The sequence below is a fragment of the Carassius auratus genome, chromosome 8 (genome assembly GCF_003368295.1).
Source record: "Carassius auratus strain Wakin chromosome 8, ASM336829v1, whole genome shotgun sequence".
NCBI classification, from domain to species: domain Eukaryota; kingdom Metazoa; phylum Chordata; class Actinopteri; order Cypriniformes; family Cyprinidae; genus Carassius; species Carassius auratus.
This window is the reverse complement of record NC_039250.1, coordinates 4,236,389-4,249,838: the sequence shown is the minus strand read 5'-3', so window position 1 is coordinate 4,249,838 and position 13,450 is coordinate 4,236,389. Positions and strand designations below refer to the sequence as shown.

The window sequence follows — 13,450 nt, the reverse complement described above, 5'->3', positions numbered from 1 at the left end:
CGGAACTGGGAGTACTTCGATCTAGTATGAGTTCAAGGGTGGGAAGAATCTTCATTTGTTCTTAAATTTAGTAATGAACAATGTTTCAGTGACTATTTGGCTACAGGTTTGCTCTTAGTATGGTGAGAAATATTTTTCTAGCTGTCAGTAATCTGTTGTGAGATACTAGAATCCAGACACTGATGCAGCTCTGTTGTCTAACTACTGTTTTAGGGGATCAGCCTAGTTTAGAAGATTAGTGGCTTTCAAGGGCTTTTCCCACGTCCTCTAGCTCATTAACTCCTGGAAGGACAGAGCTGTGCCTCAGAACCTGCCACTTAACTTCAGCTGTTTGGGTTACAAGAGGTTTGAAGCTGGTTTTCACTCCACTGTTAGCTAAAGCTTACTGAAGTTCTACAGATGAGAGCCACACCTGAATGCACAGCTAATATAGCAATATATCATTAAATGCATATTCAAATATAAATAAATGAGAATGTCAGTGCTTCCACACACACACACCTATAAAAAAAAAGGAAAAAAAGAGCATTTCAGTGTTATATATATATATATATATATATTAGATTTTAAGTGCTATATATAAAAATTATACTACACAGGGATAGGAGAAAGTATTTAAACATATAGAAAAATCATGCAAATGTCAGGTTTAATTAAGTAAAGAGTAATGCACACTACATGCATGTAATGTGTGGGTCAAAATGTTTTGTGTTCCTTTTTAAATTAATGTATTTTGCACTTAAAGGATGACAAGAGTCCCTCCAGAGTAATCCTTTGACTGATGGGCGTGTTGGACACAAACTGATTCCTGCAGCTCTCCTGAAAGCCTCATGGGATTGAAAGAAGGGCAGTGTTCAAAGAAATCACCCGAGTGAGGCAAATTGCGGAGACAGTTTGGAAGGCAGTATGGCCAATGGCTGTGACAGCTCAGGGGAATTTAAAGTGACCTGTCCGAACTCTAAAAGCGGGAAACTTTGTGGACGGACATCCTCAAACATGGCTTTATTGTTCGAACATGTTCCCCGAGTAGATTTGCTTTGACTGCCGCGTTGCGTGAATTTGACCCCACAGGTTCAGTACAGACATCTGGATGAGAGTCAATCACCCAAACATGACATTGATGGCCCAGATCCACCCTCCCTGTGCTAGTACCTCAGGGGTGAAAGGTTATTGGCTGCTCACTCAGAGCTGCCAGCCTGCGATATGCCACTATTTTTAGTAGGGGATTTTTCACGTTGTTGCCATGCAGCGGTTAGACTCCCGATCGCTCTCAGCTCAATGTGTAGCTCCTGCTCATTGTGCAGTTTAGCATCGCCGCACTGTGATGTCGAACTGTGACGGATCTCTAAGCTTCATTCGAGCAGAAAAATGTAGGTCATGTTATAAAGCAAACACCTAGAGAGGCAGACAGAGAGACTTGCTGCAAGGCATTGAAACCTACTCCAGCGTGCACATTTTAAAGATGTTTCTTAACTTGCTGTTGGCTGCCTCGTGGAGGAGTGAACCAGTGAACGAGCAGGAGCAGGACGGTGGGTGTGACTGTAGCGGGGCAAGAAAACCTCACAAAAGCAGTGCAGTGGTGTCAAGGACAGGCTGCATGCTGGAGAAGGAATGAGCGCGGTTATAAAGCACTCCGAAAATGGAAAGTGTAAAACAAAAGCAAGTGCAGTGCAGGAAGTGTCCCTGGGCCTCCAGATACAAAGAGATGCAGTGATGTCTTCATCTTGTGCTCTGACTTATACAGTCCTGTCCTTGCATCCTCTGTTTGTGTTAGAGAGGTTGGACAATATACATACATACATATACACACACACACACACACACACACACACATATATATATATATATATATATATATATATATATATATATATATATATATATATATATATATATAAATTTATCTTTTACAGCAACATAAGCATTGAAAAGACAATAATTGAATTAATATGTCATAGTTTAATTAATCTGATTTTTATGGAGGAGAACAAGAGCAGAAATTATAATAGAAAGATTGATAATCTGATTAAAAAATTTAAAATTATAAATATTATGTATATATGTGTATATATATGTTACATTTTTATATTTTTCATTTTAATTAATCAAATTCTTTATTTATTTTATTTATTTGTGTTATTTATACACAACTATTACCTAAACTAGCTGACTGTTTGCTCTATATATTTTTCATATATGCACATTACATGTTTTTCCCAAAAAAATGGTTTGTTTTGTTAGTGGAGCTCCTTATTGTGGGTAGATAAGTTTTTCTTTCATATAAACAGATTATGCTTCTTTCTGTCATTGTGAATTTCTGTTATGATTTTTTTTTTCCTGCAAAAAAAAAAAAAAAAGAATAATTAAATTATTTCACTTGCTGCAGCATGTTGCTGTAAAATATTAATTATATGTAATTAATTTCTCTTGGCACATTTTGTGTAGACTGTGGAGATTTGTTGTTGCTGTGTGAATATAGTGTTAGAGTGAAGCCAGGTGGTGATCTATTTTTAAAACGCCCCTCTAAGGGTGATTGTTCACACCTCTATGAAGTGCTGCAGTCAGGTTGTTGTAATGCTGCTCCTGGCCACAGAGGGCGCGCTTGCACTTCAAACCCCATTTTCAAACAAACGTTTTTGACTTGATTGGGCACTGAACATTTTTACCTCAGGTGCATCAAAACAATAAACAGGATTTACTGGCATAGTTCCAGATGTCGCATACATATTTTAGACTATACCATATAGTATTAGTCAATCAAAATAAGTTTTAGGGGTGGAAATGAGCAGTAACCTGATATATTTGATTCGTATCTTAATATTGTTTAAAAAATGAATTCAAAATGATCATATGTTGCAGTTATTTTTAATCGGTTGTTTTTACATTCATCAGGTCTGGACCACAGTAAAAATTTTATTTTTAGTGCGAGTTTGGATACTGGTCAAATATAGAAATATTTGTTTATACATTTCAGTATTATAATAAATTATATACTGAAATAATATTAAAATATAAATAACCCTATAGTGATGCGGGATATAATTATGTAATTTTATAATATACATATTTTTATGTATTATTACACATGCATTTTTATGTATATTATATATAATTTCTTTTCCCCCTCCATTTTCTATGCTGTGAGTGACCTACCTTGAGCCTGCTTTTTACTGCACTGCAGCACTCTTTGGCTGTAGTTTATCATGTCTGTATTTCAGGAGGGTGCTTATATACTGTAATCTGTCCATTCTTGGCAGGCGTGATATTCCATGGATCCATCACAGTGTGAAAAGCTTTACACTCCATTATCAAAATCTGTCCTAGCTTGTGTTTTGGACACCCTTTAGTGAGGAAGCATCACAGACGACCTGCCAATATTGCTTACTGTGATTTTTGAAGTCAGATCATTCAGTTACATTAACAATTCTGTCTTTACTAGACTCTTTGATGTCAAATCACAACTCATGGTTTTATTATTAATGCTAGCAGGTACCATATTAATGCATTACCTCTTATATGATACCGCAAAACAAGTCTTTAATTGGATTTGTTGTTACTCTACCTTGCCGCCATTGGTTTTGTTGACTGATTTTTATTCTTATAATAATCAGTCCTGTAGATATGAAGTCATATGACCGGCATTCCCCCTGCTGATGCACAGAGAGCTTTTCTGAAGACTGTGGGATCAACAGGTCTTGACAAGTTAAAAGAGCGGTGAAGTGTTTGGGTTATTTTTCAGAGGTTATCTCAGCTTCTCTCATGAGACACAGCTGTTAAGCCTCTTTGAAACACACAAACACTAGCAGACTAGGATTAAAGCAGGTACGTTTGACCATTTCATCTCCTCAAAGCATGAGCATAAGGATAAGAGAAATATAAAAGGACTAATATCTCTGTCTGCTTATAGCGGAGACTCATGAAAGCCAGATGACGTTGAAAACACCCCAATATCCATTTATGTAAAGCCTCGTGCTGGTTGTATCCAAACACAAGTACTGCAACTATTACGATAGCAGTAACGATAACTATTAGCCTCCATGCCAAAGGAGCACATGTGTTTGTTGTAAGTGTGTTTACTCCAGTTATGTTGCCTGTCGCTTTAAATACTCAAGCTATATTTCACGGAATAGTTCACCCAAAAAATTCAAATTCTGTAATTAATAACCTTACCTCATGTCGTTCCAAACCCATAAGATCTTTGTTCATCTTCAGAACACAAATTAAGATATTTTTGATTAAATTCTAGAGCTCTCTGACCCTCTATAGACAGCAAGGTTACAACCATGACGAAGGGACAGAAATGTAGTAAGGAGATTGTTAATATGGTCCATGTGACAATCAGTGAACAATCAAAAGAAGCAAAGTTTCCTTACTTTAGCAAAGGAAAATCATTCTCCTCTTGGCTTATATCGAGATATTCCGTCATTCTTCTTTACAAATCCTCGTTTTCTTCACTACAGCTAAAGTCTCTACACTGGATGCAAAATCATTTAAAATTTGTGTCAGTACTTCATAAATTGTCATAAATAGAACAAGGCATCAGTTCTATTGTTTGATAATGATATTATTCCTCTGTGATGTAAAGGTGCGGTCACATTAGTGAAATTTTGTGTGCGAAAAGTTGTTTGCTTACTGTCAATAGCATGGAGATACATGAAGCACAGTTCACACAGAAATACATTTCAAATCTGATTTCTATTTGTCTGTGCGGTGAGTTCAAATTTTAATGCATACTTGTTAGAATGGTGGGATTTTGACAGTGTTCTGTCAATTTGTGCAAACTCCCATTAAAAATAGTACGCTACAATTAGATATCCCAATCCCGATCCCAACCCCAAATCTACCCTTACAGTAATGCAAATACAGTAATTTTTATTCTGCGTGAGAAAAAACACAATATTGATGAGCGCATACACAGTATTCCCTGGTAGGACAATCTGATGGATAGCAAAAAATGTCTTTGCATATGACCGCACCTTTATAGTTGTGATGTGGACTTTTTGACACAGTATCTTATCGTTGTAGTTGGCCTTAATACTGTGTGATGGTGATGTGTTATGTAGTCTGGAGATGTGAGCTTGATAAGTTGGTACTGCAGCAGCGGGTGGTGGAGGAGGAGGGTGAGCAGAGGACACGCTGTTTGGATTTTTCTGCTTGGCAACTCGCGCCCCTCCCGTTCAGAATCAATGCGGAGCAAAGAGGGGAATGCATGCTGTTTGAAGCTCTGCTCGCAAGTCTACGCTGGCTCCTGGCGGGATCGCACGCTCAACCGACGACAAGCAGAGTGAGAAATTCTTTCAGGGCAGTGGGGCACTGCATGAAATAATAATCAAAACGCTTAGATGAAAAATAGTCTGTGGCTGAGACTGCTGTGGTGCTGACAGAAGCTTTAATCAGAGGAAATGAATATATGCAAACAGTCTCACTGTGGACACAGACTAAAGTTTCTATTGTGCTAGAGCAGAAATTGTCTATAGCAGTAGATCTGAACTAGTTTGGCTCATGACCCAGATTTTAGGAAGTTGCGACACAACACAGTATCAAGAGTGTTGATAATGAGCAAAAGAAAAAAGTCTTTAGAATAATAATTAAAGGCAAGGTATACACATTTTTGTTATGCTGGTTGAAAGTGTCTTCGTATCCCGATGGCAATCTCTAAATTAAGACGTCTAAATTAATTAATATGAATTTATATCGTTTGTGGAAGGTGTAGAACCATAAAATGTTCAATCAAAATGTTGTTCGGTTCTGAACATTATAATAGGCTGTCCTGCCTTCCTGTCAAAAATGCATTTGCATACCTCTTTGCACCCTGTTTGATCAGACATGATACTTCATCAGTGTGTTCCAGCAAGAATGAAGGAGCTATTATTGTAATATATGCGCTGTAATGTTTTGTAACTGGTATGAGACATGATGTAATCTGACAGTGTTGCATTCAAATCTCCATTAAAACCATCTCTCGTTTTGTCGCAGGTTACTCCATGGACAGTCTGTGTGCGTTTGCATGTTTTGGTGGGGGCGTGGCTTTGCAGAGTGATTAAGCAGGGAGGTTTTTTTAATCACCTACCGTACCATTAAAATGTGTAATATTATCTTCAACTGTATTGGTCCATCAATATTAAAAATTAATATTCATAAACTGAATTGGAATTTTTTGTAGGTAATTATACACTATACTGTATGTACATTTTATATATATATATTTTTTTTATTAATTAAAAATATAATTATATGTTTAGATTTATATTTTTATTTTGTATATTTTTAGAATTATTTGCATTTATATACCAAATTCTATTCTATATATATACAATTCATATATGTGACCCTAGACCTCAAAGTCTTAAGTCGATGGGGTATATTTTTAGCAATAGCCAAAAAAAAAAAAATTGTTTGGGTCAAAATTATAGATTTTTGTTTTAAGCCAAAAATCATTAGGATATTAAGTAAAGATCATGTTCCATGAAGATATTTTGTAAATTTACTCCCGTAAATATATCAAAACTTAATTTTTCTTCTTATAAAACGTATTATAAAATTTTCAGATTATGTATAAATCTCAATTTTGAAAAAAAATGACACTTAAGAATGCTTTTGTGGTCCAGGGTCACATATTGTTATATTTTTATAATGAATTATACATAATTATTACTATTATTAGCCATTTATGTTCTTAAATATTTTTATAATCATTATTTGGATTTATATAATAATTTGCATTTTATATGCATTTATACATTTGGTAACACTTTAGTATAGGGTCCAATTCACATTAATAACTAGTTGCTTATTTGCATGTATATTATTAACATATTGGCTGTTTATTAGTGCTTATAAAGTACATATAATGCATGACATCCATAATCCTACCCAATACCCTAAACTTAACAACTACCTTATAAACTTTTAATAAGCAGCAAATAAGGAGTTAATTGAGGCAAAAGTCATAGTTAATGGTTAGTTAATAGTGAGAATTGGACCCCTAAAATAAAGTGTGACCATAAATTTATATGATGTATTTTTCCTTGCTGTCTGCAATGTATCAGAAAAGACCTATGACTTTTTGGATCATGAAAATCGCTGGTCTATAGGATGTGGACCCTCATACCAGTCATTCATCGGCTTGGTTAAATGTATGTTTATGATTTGTCACATTACATACGGTTCATCAAGTGATTCATGACTGTAAGAGGAAATAGAGGAAGTTTTGCCCAGGGATGATCACATGACCGTACAGTTATCTGTCATCCTGTGTGGAGTGGCGTCCTGTTGAGGTCATGTACATCTGCTACACCACTCTCTGAAACATTTATATCTATATTGTGCACTCTCAGAAAAAAAGGTACAAAATCTGTTATTGGTATGGTACCTTTTCAAAGTGTACACATTTGTGCATGTTTATCCCTAGCTGGTGCATATTAGTATCTTAAAGTTCCATATTTAGGACATTGTACTTTAATAGTGCAACTTGGTACCGTTTGAAAGGATCCCACCCTAGTGACAGCATTAGTACCTTTTTTCTGAGAGTGTTAAAAGCGCTATACAAGTACATTTGACTTGACTTGAAAATTGAGATTGAGAACATCAAAGATTTTGTACGTCATAAGAAGAAATGTGGTTCGTTTAAGGAGGGGCAGAGAATCTGGCATGAGCTTTGGTGACTGAGCAGCCGAAGGGAGATGTTTGCCATCTGTTTAACAAATCGTGACATAAACGCTCTCCACCCCACTCCTGATTCTCACAGGTGTTTGTCATTAGCCAAGACCACAAATGCTGCCCAAGGGGAGTGATCTTAAACCCAACAGCTGCCCATTCAAGAACCCCAACATAAAACAGAGCAGTGCTCAAAGAGGGATGTCGAATCTACCACAGATTGACGACTTGGTGTCCATCCATTCACCCAAAGAAATGGACTGAGAGGGATTTTCAGTGGTGCTCCTTAAGCGTTGGCATGGGATGAAACAAACCATGTTTCAAGGCCTGTGAGCCGAACTGCTTATTATAACAACCGTAATGTGTAAAAGACTTTAATTAATCATATTCTGGTACACCAAGCATAGACTATATATAAAATAGTGTTATTGTGCTGCATTTTTATCAGATTTGAACAAACACACTCATATCTCTTTGATGTCTGAGTTTTCATAGGAACGAAAGTGATTTACGGAGTCTAAGACAATAGCTCCACAGCGGCCAGGCATCGTAGGAGGGAGATCACGGGGTAACAGCTGATTCTGACATATTTAATGCTGTTTTTTTTTTAGTTTCACGCCAGTTGGCTCGCACCTCTCTTCTTCTTTCTTTTCTAAAACCTCTCCAGGAGTAATCCGGGGGAAAAACCCCTCAGATCCAAACTCTACACTAATCCACAGCTTCAGGCTCACAGTGTGGAGAGCGCTGGGTTTATCAGTGTGGTCACAGCACAGCAGATAAGACTGCATTGATCTACTTAACAGCTAATCTATTCTTAAACACAGGACTTGATTTGAAGAATTTCAGTGTTGAAATACATTTAACCCCGTTTTAAAGTGCTAACACAGATATTGCAATGTAAATGCTTAGGCTGTAGCTACCATCTTGGAAAAAAAATACATTTTTGTATTGTCATAAAATGTAAAGTGTTTTATCAAATGACTCTACTAAATAAACTATAGCGAGTAAACACTAATATTTGCCCTTTAATAAAGCTGCTTTGAGACAATGTGCATTATAAATCACTAGGTGATAATATAGTTTACATTTTGTGACGATATAACAATCAAGCAGTTGAGATTTGCTAGATAACACTATAGTTTACTGTATCCAGGTAATTTTTTATATTCTTATAATTTGTATTCTTATTTTTTCAGGACCGGTTGAAACAACTATTTCAGAGGATATATATTATATATATTTTCTTTTTCTTTGAGAAATCTGCTTTTTTTTGATAAAATGCTTTTTTTAAATCAAAACTTAAAATAAAAGAATTTTATTTTATTCATTTTAAAATAATTTATTTTGTTCTTAAAAATATTTATCATACTATACATATTATACAATAAAATAAAAATACTAAATATATTTTTATAGAATATATATATAAAAACGAAAACGAAATTAAAGTTAATAGAAACTAGACATTAATAAACAAAAACCAATTAAACCTTAATACCACTAAAATACCAACATTTTAACTACAATTAAAATGGAAAATATGAAGAAGTAAACATTTATTCAAAATAAAGACTGGTATTTAAAATAGTACATCAATGGTATTAAAATAACAACAGATGACTCATCTATATTTTTTTTTACATTTGAGTACTGAGTAATATTTATAAACCACATGTACTTTATGGAGTTAAGGTTTGGCTTAACTGGGTTACTTGCATGTAATTACGCGTAATTTATTATTATAACAGTAAGTACATGTTACATGTGTAACAGGATCACTGTAAAAAGTGTTACCAGAGTGTGTATTGTCACATTAGTTTCAGAATTTCATGCTGTAAATTGGAGCCTCTGGTAATGGTTAATTGGATAAGTACAAAGCAGGAACCATGACAGCGCAGACACCACTGCAGTATTGTCAGTCTCATTAGAGGAGACTATTGTCCCGTCCTGTGGAGTGATTGATGAAGAGGGAGAGGGGTCTGGTCCCAGCAGGGTTTCTCTTGAGTCTCTCTCTCCTTCAGCAAGATTCGTTGTGAGAATGTTCTTGTAGAGAATTCCAGGAAGGGCAGGAGATGCACTTTGTTCTGATCTCCAGCTGAACTTCCCTTCATTGAAATCCTGGCTCTCAAATTAAACTGCAGCGCTGATGTAAATCCCAGACGACGGGCTCTCCTGTACAGTAAAGCTCTCTCGCTAACCACACTGACCATCAGAACCCGAGTCATCTGTAATCCTGCCTCACTTCATGTCTAATTATATGGTGGGAGTCAAGTATAATAAAGTAGCTGGGCAAGATCAAACCATCTAATTAACGGATTAAAGGCAGAAAACTTGCTCACAAAGCCTTTTATGAAATTTTAATGAATGATCACTGCTAGCAGGGTTTTCCCAAATGCCTAAATTCAAATTATATTGCATTAAAAGTGTTTACTTGTACTCATTTCTTTTTTTTTATGTGGTGATGCTCTGCATTTGTCACTTACTCATGAAAATCACAGTTCAGGAACATTAACAGCAGACGTGTTTTCTCAATTATGTAACAAGGGCCTTTTTAACAAATGGTGCTTATAGTCAATAGAGCTCTAACAAAAATAAAAAATAAAGAAAGAAACTAAGATACGTATTTATGTAAAGCATGCATGTATACACAAAAACACACACAAGAAGTTTTCAAAAATTAGTAAAATTAGTATTAACTAATACTGACAAGAAATCACAACTTCTGGAAATAAATACACAAAAGCTTATTTCTTCTTCTTTTTCTTTTTCTTTAATATATAACATTATTGTGCATTCCTTACCTTTTTATTGCCATTTTTCAGTGTAATATAAACTCTGTGCAGCTTGAAGGATCAAACTGTTGTTTCATTTAGATGACATCCTTTACATGTGAATAGAAATCCTGTTTTGAAGCCAATTGGTTTGCAAATGAAGGCACAGCTCTGTCCCTCAGGGAAACTGAAGGTAGCCGAAACACAGTCTCAGTTTTCAGCACCCAGATTACCATGAGGCTGCTGCTGCTCTACTTTCTTTCAGACATCTCTGAAACCTCAAGAGTCATGAGGAATTCAAACACATATTCAATGGAAAGCACAACAGCTGTGTTAGGGAAGTTTAATACCAGACTGGGTGTGGAAAAAATCTAAATATCTATAATTACAGCAATTTTTAATATTTACTTATATATATACAATATTTATTAACTATAAATGATTAAATAACAGCAATATCAACAGCTGAATTAGAACTGTTTTTCAGAACTTAAATATTTAATAAAAACCTGGCCACAAATCCTAAATAGCTTAACTGATGTTTAATAAATCTCTTTTTTATTATAATACATTTTAATAATGGCAGTTTGATGAGTTAAAATAAAATAAAGATAATTATTTTAGTTCAGTGTTATTCAATACACCTTTACTTCGGTGCAGTCGGTCAGAGACGAGAACTGGAGATGAATTTAAAGAAATAAAAAGAAACTTTAAGTTTAAATATCTGCAGGTAAATTAACTATAGCGAAAACATACTTGGTAAATATCTATTTTATTATTCGGTTGTTGGCGTGGTAACTCTCCTAGAGCGTCCTGTTACGTAACCTTATTAAATATTCGTAAATCACGGTAGGTATCCATTCGCCCCGCTAGAGCCCATCTTCAAAGGGACAGATTTCAGCCAATCAGTTCAAAATATTTGGCTGACGTCATGTTACGTGATTAATATTCATAAGCCGTGCCCTGTGCGTGTTTGGATCGGTCCGCTGGAGTGCGCTGAGTTCAGAGCGACAAACTACACAGAAAAGTCCCCGGATCAGAATGGCTCAGCATTGGACTACTGGTTTATCATTCAAACTCGACAACTTTTCCGTTTTAACTTCGTCAGCGGAATTATTGTTTTGCTGACAGCTGTTTTTTGCACGTCGAAATTGAGCGATGCGGTTGCCGGTGTTTTACCTGCTCCGATGAGGATAACTTACAGCTGATGCATGATAGACTGTTACCAGACTGACTTCCCTTTAAACTCATACAGATGAGCAAATCAGGACGAAACATTTAATGCTACAGGTAAGATTTCTAGTAGCCTATAACATCTCTAAAACAAGCCTGGATTTTTTTTTTCTTGAGAACATGTACCGTGGTATATAGCACCATGGTGTTACCACATTCATTTATCATCATCATCGTCATTATTAATATTATTTACCTTTTTTTTAATGTGGACTTGGAAGCAATACATCATTTGGATTTCATGAGGTTTTATCATGACATTATGACTGCTGTCATAATAACAGCTTGTTGTGATCTTTGTTTTCAGTAATGTATAATTTTGTGGTGTAGTTAAACACATTTTATTAGAGGAGTGTTATACTGGCAGCATTTCCAGCGATTACTGCAGCCGCTTCTCACTTAAATAATCACATTTTATATGATCAGTATGTTGCAAAGTTTGATGACAGTCCTCTGTTTGCATGAGCATGAGCTCGGGATACAACTGTAGAAAACCACTGAGATGCCAAGCTTCTGGAAATCCAGCCCTTCAGGGAAGAGGATGTGATGATAGGATAAGTATTTAATATATTAGGCACTCGTGCCCGATTCGTTGTATTTGTTGGACTAGTTGGACTTCACACTGACCATTTTGAGCGGCAGCACGCGAGCATTTGCACACCATTTTAAAGGTGGTGATTTTCACACAGAAAGCCTTTGTGTGGCTCGGTCTGCAGTGAACCTACTTGAACAGTTATCTTTAGAAGGAAAGGAATAGATCTGTTAAACTTTAGACTGTCATCTTTTGTGAATATTGATCAGCTGGCGTTACCTTATCAATAGTCTTATCTGTAGCTGTCTTCTTTTCTATGCAAGAATATTGATTTCTGCACTGAGCAGCTGTCATTGCAGTCATATATTGTTTAATCTTTTGTGTTTTAGCTGTAGGTTTAGGTGATCTAAGCTCTCTGAAACTGTCTGTCTATATGCCGTCACTCCAGGCAAAAAACCTGCCAGTGAAGTTCGAGTTGACTTGCCTGCAGTGTCACTTGAAGAAGTTTATTGTTTGTGCTGAAGGAGATTATTGAAGTGTTTGTAGAGCTACCTAGAAACCAGCTTCTGTCTTGTGTCACATCCCCATGCTCAACACACACACACACACACACACACACACACTGATAACCTCCTGAGACCAGGGGTTTGTTTCATAAAACAAGTCAGGCTTATTGCAGTTATTCTGACTTATTTTGATCCAAATCTACTGACAACAAGCCAGACTAAGTGAAATAAAGCTTGTTTGGTAAACTTGTTTTATGAAACATTCCCCACTCCCCAGGAATAATAATTTCAATAATTTGACGCGTGGGCGGAGCTAAAGAATCATGAGCGCCAGTAGGCTTTTGCGTTGACAGCATTTGGAAGTTGTGACATTACTGTGAGGAAAAAACCATCATACAAAACAAACCATGGCTAACAGTCAGATTCAGCTGTTTATTTATGATCCAGAATCAGATCCAGAGGCTGAAACTTGAACGAGAGCAGCATCAGCAACGACTCGCTCCGAGCGGGGCTCGAACCCGGGTCTCCGGCATGGGAGGGGACGCACTAACAGGGAGGAAGAGATATTTGAAGCAGTTTTACTCACCGCCTGCGGTTCCAACACACGATCGTGACCCTTTTTCGTTGGGATTGCATCATCCTTAAGAAATAAACGATACACAAATCCATCGTCAAACTGGGCCTTGTTTGTAAAACAAGCATCTTCGAAATGCAGGGAACAAACAAAAACACTTGCACAACTCCGTTGCTGC

At 36.2% G+C, this 13,450-nt stretch overlaps 1 protein-coding gene across 2 annotated transcripts in view; it reads left to right on the top strand.

The window, feature by feature from the left end:
- The window catches only part of ccdc120a (coiled-coil domain containing 120a), a 47,575-nt gene that overhangs the window by 8,213 nt on the left and 25,912 nt on the right, over positions 1-13,450 (top strand). Inside the window, exon 1 of one of the 2 annotated variants that reach the window (XM_026269138.1) lies at positions 11,407-11,717. The exons of the other annotated variant lie outside the window; for it this stretch is intronic. The gene's annotated coding sequence lies outside the window, so the exon portion shown is untranslated. Of the gene's footprint in view, positions 1-11,406; positions 11,718-13,450 lie in introns of those variants that run through there. 2 annotated transcript variants of the gene reach the window in all.